Source organism: Crocodylus porosus, unplaced genomic scaffold (assembly GCF_001723895.1).
Source record: "Crocodylus porosus isolate Cpor-Errol unplaced genomic scaffold, CroPor_comp1, whole genome shotgun sequence".
Taxonomy (NCBI): domain Eukaryota; kingdom Metazoa; phylum Chordata; order Crocodylia; family Crocodylidae; genus Crocodylus; species Crocodylus porosus.
In genome coordinates this window covers 101,933,964-101,943,053 of record NW_017728886.1, presented here as the reverse complement: position 1 = coordinate 101,943,053, position 9,090 = coordinate 101,933,964, and the positions used below count along the sequence as shown (strand labels likewise).

General features: G+C 46.3%; 1 protein-coding gene and 1 long non-coding RNA gene across 3 annotated transcripts in view; one reads left to right on the top strand and one right to left on the bottom strand.

The window, feature by feature from the left end:
• Window positions 1-9,090, top strand: part of TEX10 (testis expressed 10) — a 112,398-nt gene that overhangs the window by 57,976 nt on the left and 45,332 nt on the right. The window lies entirely within an intron of this gene.
• LOC109313396 overlaps window positions 369-9,090 on the bottom strand; it is a 12,571-nt gene continuing 3,849 nt past the window's right edge. Inside the window, exon 3 of the long non-coding RNA XR_002102038.1 lies at window positions 369-565. This is a non-coding gene — a long non-coding RNA (uncharacterized LOC109313396). The remainder of the gene's footprint in view (window positions 566-9,090) is intronic.

The window sequence follows — 9,090 nt, the reverse complement described above, 5'->3', positions numbered from 1 at the left end:
GGACTCTCTCAAGCTTCTCCACATCCTTTTTGAATTGTGGAGCCCAAAACTGGACGCAGTACTCCAGCTGTGGCCTCACCAAGGCTGAGTACGGGGGAGAAGGACATCCTGGGATTTGCTTGAGAAGCATCTATGGATGCAAGCCAACATTTTGCTTGCTTTACTAGCCGCAGCATCAGATTACAGGCTCATGTTCATCTTGTGGTCAGTCATGACCCTCAAGTCTCTTTCTTCCGTAGCACTAGCCAGCGTAGCACTGCCGAGCCTATAAGGATGCTGCAGGTCTTTCCTCCCAAGGTGGAGAACCTTGGTGGAAATATAATTTACAGTCAGAAGGAACTACAAATAAATTAAACATTGAAAATATGAGATATGATTGAATTTTGAGATACTGAGTGAACAAAAATAAATCAAGGAAAAAATATTTTAAAAGTTACCAAAATGAATACAAGACTGATATACATAAACTAAAAAGAAAAGTTTGCACTTAAAATGCTGGCATTTCCTTTGCTGTGTTTAGACAAAGCTTAAAATGGCAGGCCATTCTTCGCTGTTCTGTAAAAATCTGTGGATTAAAAGAGAGAATATTAAGTGTATAGTTAGGAGCTTAATCCTTAATGTTTTGACCCAAATATGTGCTATCTGGTTGAGTTTTTCTTAAATAAGGGTGAAGTTCTTTTGTTTACTGCTGTTACATTCTAGTAAATACCTGCTACTCATTAGTGAACATACTTCTTCCAATTTATGTTCCTATTTGCAATATGTAAACAGTTACGGGGCTTTTTGGTTTGTTGGTGTTTTCTTTTGTGCAAACAGCCTTTTTAACTGTGAATGAAATTAGTAGCAGGGGAAGCTTATTTATAATAGGAATAATATTTTTCTCCAAATCCACTTTAATGCCTAAGATACATTGTTGTTGCTTTCCATTCTTTTACTTGCTAATACCTTTAAAAGAATCAATAAGAAAACATGTGACCTGTTTTGTGTATGATCTAACCTATTATGGCAAAAGTACATTCATAGAATCGTAGAAGTAGGGTTGGAAGGGACCTTGTAGATCTTCAAGTCCGACATCCTGCCTGGGCAGGAGAAAAACTGGGCTCAAATGACTCCAGCCAGGTAGGCATCAAGCCTCTTCTTAAAGACCCACAGGGTAGGAGCCAGCACCACTTCCCTTGGAAGTTGGTTCCAGATCTGAGCCACCCTAAAGTAGTTGTTATGGATGTCTAATCTAAACCTACTCTCCAGCAACTTGTGGCCGTTATTCCTTGTTATGCCAGAGGGCGCTAGGGGAAACAAGGTCTCTCCCAAACCCTTCTGGTCCCCCCTAGTGAGTTTATAGACGGTCACCAGGTCCTCCCCATTCTTTCACTTCCTCAAGATTTCTGTTCAGGGCTTGGGAAATTTACTACCAGCTGGTGACAAGCCTATTAGAAATGTGTCGTGAGTGGCAAGAGAAGAGCTATGTTCACGAACAGCACCTTGTTCAGTATTCTAACCCCTTGTTTCCCTGCTAAAGCTAGCTGAAAACTGAGCAGGGTTTATACAAAAACCAAAGAAAATAGCTTGGCTATTGGAATTGAGTTAAGCAAAACGGAAATAAGCTACTCTTAAGTTGAAATGTCTGCATTGGCACTAGGGCTGTGCAAAGCTTTGGATCGTGATTCAGATTTGGAGATGATTTGGACAATTCGGAGGCCAAATCTATGAATCCAAATCAAATCGCTAGAAGCTTTAGGGTTTCAGAATCAATTTGGAGCTTTCAAATCAATTTGGAGAAGATTTTGAGCTTCAGCCATAGAGCATAATGGGGACTCAATGAAATATCTATAACTTTGTTCTTTTTTTTGCTGATTTGGATGAAACTTGCAGGGATGGTAGCCTCTCAGCAGGACCTCTAGGGAACTCTACACTGTTAATCCAATGGAAAGTTGAACTTTTGCTCCGAAGAGAATTATGGACATTTATGACTATGTGATTCCTCCTTAGTCTAGGAAAGCCAGATTCCCTTAGTCTCCCTTGTTTCTGAGACCTTTTATTGAACATTTGGATAGGTAAAAGAAGCCGTTCAAATTGGAGATGTAAAAGGTTAAATGGTTAACCAGTAATTATATTTGTACCATTTAACATTTACCGTTTACCTCCTGGCTCAGCGCTGCCAGCTGTCAGGGGCTGCCTGTGAGGTGGCACAGATCCAGGCTGCAGCAGCTGCTGTGGCAGAGAAGTAACTAATGGTAAGGTGGGGGGGTGGGGTGCCTGGGTCTGTGAAGCCTGCCCCTGTACCACCCAGTGGCAGCCCCAACATTACACTTAGTTTCATAGTAGTTTCATAGTAGCTAGGATCAGGAGGGACCTGAACAGATCGTCAAGCCTGACCCCCAGCCACAGGCAGGAATGAATGCTGGGTTCAAAAGACCCCACGCAGATGATCATTCAACTGCCTCTTGAATTTACCTAAGGTAGGGGCAACGACCACTTTCCTGGGAAGTTGGTTCCAGATTTTGGCCACCCTAACTGTAAAATACTGCCTTCTGATATCTAACTTAAACCTATTCTCCTTCAGCCTATTCCCATTGTTCCTTATCACCCCAGGTGGTGCTGGGGAGAGAAGGGCTCTACCTATTTGCTGTTGATCTTCCCTGATGAGTTTGTAGGCAGCCACCAGGTTCCCCCTCAGCCTCCTCTTGCTGAGGCTTAACAGGTTCAGGTCCCTCAGTCTCTCCTCACAGGGCATGTCCTGCTGCCCTCTCACCAAGTGGGTGGCCCTCCTCTGAGCCCTCTCCAGGCTGGCCATATCCTTTTTAAAGTGCGATGCCCAGTACTGGACACAGTACCCCAACTGCAGCCTGACCAAAGTCACATAGAGGGGCAGTATCACCTCTCTGGACCAGCTTGAGATGCATTTTTGAATGCATGAGAAGGTTTGGCTGGCCTTGCTTGGCTGCGCTCTGGCATTGGCAGCTTGTGTTCATCTTGGAGTCAGTAATGACTCCAAGATCCCATTCCACCTCTGTGCTTTCAAGAGGGGAACTCCCCAGCCTGTATGTATGCTGTGGATTCCTTCTCCCAAGGTGCAGCACCCTGCATTTGTCTACGTTGAACCCCACCCTATTCTCACCTGCCCACTTTTGTAGTCTGTCTCAATCTATTTGCAGCCTCTCTGTCCCTTCAAGTGTGTCCACCTCGCCCCACATCTTAGTGTCATCATCAAATTTGGACAGCATGCTTTCCATCCCCTTGTCCAAGTCGCTGATGAAGATGTTAAACAGTGTGGACCTGAGGACCAAGTTCTGGGGTACCCCACTGCTCACATCTCACCAGGTCAAGTACAGTCTGTCCACACTACTCTCTGGGTGCGCCCCATCAGCCAATTTTTTACCCATCCAACCGCGTAGGCATCAGTGCCACGGTTGCTTAATTTATCAGTGAGGATGGCGTGAGAGATGGTGTCAAAGGCGGTGTTAAAGTCTAGAAAGACTACGTCCACGGTGACACCATCATCCAAGGATTTAGTCACCTGGTCATAAAAGGCAATCAGGTTGGTCAGGCAGGACCTGCCTTTGAATCCATGCTGATTTCCCCTGAGCAGGATCTCCGTTGCAGGCCCCCACAGATGATTCTCTTCAAGATCTTGCCCAGCACCGAGATGAGGCTTACAGGCCTATAGTTACCTGAGTCCTTCCTCCTCCCTTTCATGAAAATTGGGACCACATCAGCGAGTTTCCCTGGCACCTGGCCAGATGACCACAAATGCTCATGCAGCTGGGCCAAGGTCTCTGTGATGACCCCTGCCAGCTCCCTCAATACCCTTGGGTCCATCTGGACCTCCAGACTTAAAAATGTCTAGCCCTTCCAGAAGATCCTTAACTGCATCTGCGCTGACTGAAGGCGTGACAGAGCTATCCCCAAGATTGTCCTTACCTTCGGTAGGTGGGATGTCCCGGTCCCTGTTCAAGAAAACAGAGGCAAAGAAACTGTTAAAAATATCAGATTTCTTGTCTGGTGTAGCCACAAGATTACAATTTGCGTCTTACAGGGGCCCTACATTGCCTGGTGCCCTCTTCTTGCTCCCAGTGTACTTGAAAAAGGACTTTTTGTTGTCCTTAATCCTGGATGCTAGCCTGAGTTCCACCTCTGCCTTGGCCTTCCTAATAGCCCTTCCACACTCATGGGCCGAGGAGGAGTACTCCTCCTTGGTGATATCTCCTCCCTTCCACTGGTTGTACGCCCCCCTTTTAGTCCTCAGGCATTGCTGAATGTCCTTGCTGAGCCAAGGGGGTTTCTGAGCACTCTTTCCCTGCCACCCCCTTGCTTCTCCCAGGGAGTGTTATCCTTTGGGCCTGTAGGATCGCCTCCTTAAGGTATGACCATCCCTCATGGACTCCCATCTTCTCTACCCTCTGGGCCCTCAGTGCCTCCCCCACTAGTCTCCTAAGGTCATTGAAGTTGGCCCTTCTGAAGTCAAGGGCATTAGCCTTGGTGTAATCCCTTGACACCCTGTGTTGGATAGTGAAATCCAGCAGGTGATGATTGCTATTGCCCAGGTGGTCAAGGACCTGCAGTCCCCTCACCGGGTCATCCCCCATAGCCAGGACCAGGTCCAGCAAGGCGTTATCCCTAGTGGGGCTGTGCACTTCCTGGATAAGGTGAAGGTCCTGTAATACAGCCAGGAACCTATGCAAGTGGTCAGACCTGGCTGTCTGCCCCTCCCAGCAAATGTCTGGGTAGTTTAGATGACAATGACATCCCTTGACCTAACTCCCTCCATAAGCTGACTGGAGAAGTCCTGGTCCAGCTCTTCCCCTGGTTGAGTGGTCTGTAGTGGATGCCCACCGTAAGGTCCCTTTCGCCACACCTCCCTTGTAGTTTGACTTGTAGTGTCTCTGCCTGACCTTCCTCTATCCTGAAGCTAATTCTTGATGACGTCAGGTGCTCTTTGACATAGAGCACAACCCCCCCAACTTTCCTCTCTGTCCTGTCTCTTCTGTATAGGGTGTATCCCCAAATGCCTGTCGCCCAGTCATAGGTAGGGTCCCACCAGGTTTCTGTGAGCCCTACTAAGTCTGGGTTCTTACTCGCAATCAGGAGGCACAGTTCCTGCTCCTTACGCCCCATACTATGAGCATTAGGGTAGAGGCACTTGAGGTCTCCTGCAGGTGCACGTGCCTCACTCCCCCTCGCAGAACAGTTGTGGCCCCCTACTCCCAGAACATTGATGCTTATCTGGGCTTCCTTGGTAAGCTCCTACTTGCTCCTGTTTAAGCCCTGCTGGTTCTGCTGTGCCACTTTGCCTGGCTCCACTCCCTCAGGTAACTGCTGTTTACCACTCTGCTGCAGTAGCTGCGAGATGCTGTAGCTCAGATCCACACTACTTTCTGGACAGCCCCTGCCAGAGCCTCTTGCCTGACAGCGGCCCTGACTCCCTATGCTACCCTGCCCTTTGCCACAGGACAACTTAATCGATATAATTAGAGGAGGTTAAATGGGTAATTTTTTAAACTGTATTTATATCCATAGTTCAGATATACCCTATGTAGCTGCAGAATGACACTGCAGGGTACATTGGGAGGACTGGAAGGAAGATGGAAGTGTGTCGTGACATGACATTAGATACTTAGTAATAGCTGGGACAATTTGGGGTGAGTTAAATTACTTGCTCAGAATGCAATTTCTGTTGCCTTGACTAAATAGTTTCAGCTGAGAAAAATAATTCAGGCCTAAATCCATGAAGATGTTTCTCCATTTATTTCCCTGTGGGGAGAGTACTCGTCCAGGATTTGTGGGGCCTGTGTTCAGTTTCTTTTAGTATCTGAGAGGATTTTAATCTGCATCACCCAAGCGAGTGCCATAATCACTCTGCTACAGGGTAGTCGGGCTGGAGGAGTTGGGGAGGAAGCAGCTTTCACAGTCTCCTTGAAGTTTTGTGCAAGTGAAAAAGAATTAAACTTTCACTAGAATAGAAACTGACCCTCCCTTATTTCCACTCCCCCACTGAGTGTCCTGATTAACTAGGCTAGTGAGTGTCTTGCAGTGATTATGTTCGTGTGTGTTATGCAAAGTAAAACTGCTCCAGTAGGAGAAGCTGAAGGAGATTATCCCAGAATACCACGTAGCCTGGTGATAAGAGCAGTCATTTACCGCAGAGAGGGGAAGTCGGAGACTTGAATTCTAATGGTTTAGGAAGAGGAAGGAACTGAACTCAGGTCTCCCTTACCTTATAGTTAATCACTACTCCAGTATTTAGAGAATTAAGTGCAGTAGAAACAATAATAAAAAAGAACTGTTCAATATATGGTTTGCTGGGGAGAAAACAACGTGTTTTTGTCAACAGAAGATCATGCCTCACCAGCCTACTAGATTTTCTTTTGAGGATGTCAGTAAGCAGGTGGATCAGGGTGATCCAGTTGACATACTGTTTTTGGATTTCCAGAAAGCCCTTGACAAGGTCCCCCATCAGAGGCCTTAATAAAGTTATGTAGTTATGGCATTACAGGGAAAGGTCCAATTGGCTTAAAGATAGAGAGCAAAGGGTGTGTATAAATGGTCAGTTTTGGGAATGGAAAAAAGCAAACAGCAGGGTCCCATAGGGACCTGTATTAGGATCGGTGCTGTTTAACATATTTATAAATGATCTGGAAGAGGGGCTGAGCAGTGAAGTGGCCCAATTTGTGAATGACACAAAATTATTCAAAATGGTAAAGACCAAGGTGGACTGCAAAGTACTACAGAAGGATCTGACGCTACTGAGCAAATGAGCAACTGAATGAGAGCTGAAATTCAATGTGGATAAGTGTCAAATGATGCATATGGGCAAAGATAACCCAAGCTATACCTACACTATCTCTACCTATACATTCTCTCTACCTATAGTTTAACTCTACCTACACTATCTATTACCACACAGGAAAGAGGTCTTGGGATCATTGTGGACAGTTCTCTAAAAATAGCAGCTCAGTGCTCAGCAGCTGTCAAAAAGGGGAGGAAAATGTTAGGAATTATTAAGAAGGGACTTGTAAACATAATGGACAGCTTTTGTCCTGTTCCACCACTGCTCAGCCTGGGCAGGTGAGCCTGGAGTAGGCACGGGATGTGCAGGGTCAGGGCTGTGCAGCGCGGGTCCCCACTGGTATCGCAAGGCTGGGGCCAGTGGTGGTGGCAGCTGGAAGGAGCCACCTGCTACCTGGGCCTTCTCCTGGGCTGTGGAGCTGTCCCAGCCTTGCGGCATGCCAGGGGGGTGGCAGGATGTGCTATGGCTAGACTGTGCCTGAGCCAGGGGACCAAGGGACCTGCTGCAAGTTGGATCCGACTTGCAGTCCATATTTTGCCCACCCCTGATATAGGAGGAATCGTTTCAGGAGCAGCCAAGACTCCTTTCAGGCTTTATGTGAAAAGCAACACCTTAAACTGCATGCAATAAACAACTGATAGTTAACATAGATCGTGGGGCACAAATGTAATGGCCCCATCTTGAGAGGTAGCCACGCTCCACACTGTTTTCCCAGCAGTACATTCCCAGTGGTTTTACTGCATGGCCCCACATAATCTTTTCAAGTAATCTGTCTGGAGGTTACAAAGGCCTGGAAAGAAGTAGCGAGGTCTGCATCTTCAAGAAAAGTTAGCAATGTTCTTGCCAAATACAAGTGATAAAAGATGCTTTTGACAACTGCTATTACTAGGAGATCTGTAGGCACTAGTGGCAAAAGAAGATGAGAGTTTTAACTTAAGGTTCAACTTTGACTGGTATTAATAACAGCCAGTTAGTGGTACAGGTTACCCAATGGCACAGTTACAGTAAATTTAAATAGAGATATTTTTGCTGAGATTAGATCACTATTTGGAAATTACAGTGTCTGGTTGATTATGATGAATGCAGGGTTTAGATTAAATAACCAGAGGTCCCTCTCATCTGCAATTCTGTAACAGGTTCCTACCTCTTTTTTAAACTTTTATTCTAAAAAGGGGGGAAAATTAAAATCTGCATTCACTGTATTTCATGGTCTACAAGTCAGGTCTCAAAGCCCAATTATTGTGTCTTAAAAAACAAACCCAACTTTTACACCATGCTGGTGCTGCTTGCAGGGGATGCTGCCATGCCAGCAGAGCACCAAACCCATCCCCTCCCCCATCCCCTACAAGTAGTGTCACTGGCAGCGCCGCTTGCAGAGGATGGGGCCACACCAGCCAAGCATGAACCCAGCCCCAACTTTTATACACCGTACCTATAAAAATCCTTACCTTTCAGATCGGAAAGTCGGCAGCTGACCTATACATCATATCGACCTATACACCGTGAAACGCTGTAAACCTAATTCTTCCTCCATTCATGTTAGAAACAGGAAATTATATTTTATGGGTTAAATATCTCTAACTTTTTAAATTAACAGCAGCTTTTAGAGGCATTTTAGAAATGCACATAAATAGTTTAAGCATCTGTGAACATTTTTACCATATCTACCTGAATGTAAGATGACTTAGAATGTAAGCTGATCCTCCCAGTAATTAGATTCTATACATGGAAAATCTATAATTTTGTTATAATTTTCCATGTATAGAATCTAATTGAAGGGTTGTCTTAAATTTGTCCCCCACCCACTGCTGCAGTGAAATGAGCAGTGCTTTGGGGGCAAGTGAGTGGGGAGTCAAGTGGCCTGCCCCTTGTTGCCTGCCCCTCTACTTGCTCCTACAGCTGCATGTCCCCCCAAAGTGCCTGCATGCCCCAGCCCCTGCCCCCCCGCACTGCTTGCTCTTCGTCCCAACTGCCCCCCTGTGCCTGTTTTCCCTGACATGGCACTTAACCCTGACCTTCACCCCCTGGCATCTGCCTCCGCCTCCCTCTCATGCTCCCTTTCCCTCTTGCCCCTGTCCACCTGAGAGTCGCTCTAATTAAAGTGCCACAGCATCTTATGCATCAGTGCCCCCACACTTTTAAAATGATGGTGGGGGTGCTTGAACAAAAGCTCATTCAAGCTTTAGTTCAGGTGAACCTGCTGCCACTTTTGAAGCATGGGAATGCTGATGCATGAGATGTGGGAGGCTGCTGGAGCATGGTAATAATTACCAAGCTCTAGTAGACTCGATTGAGTCTGCGCC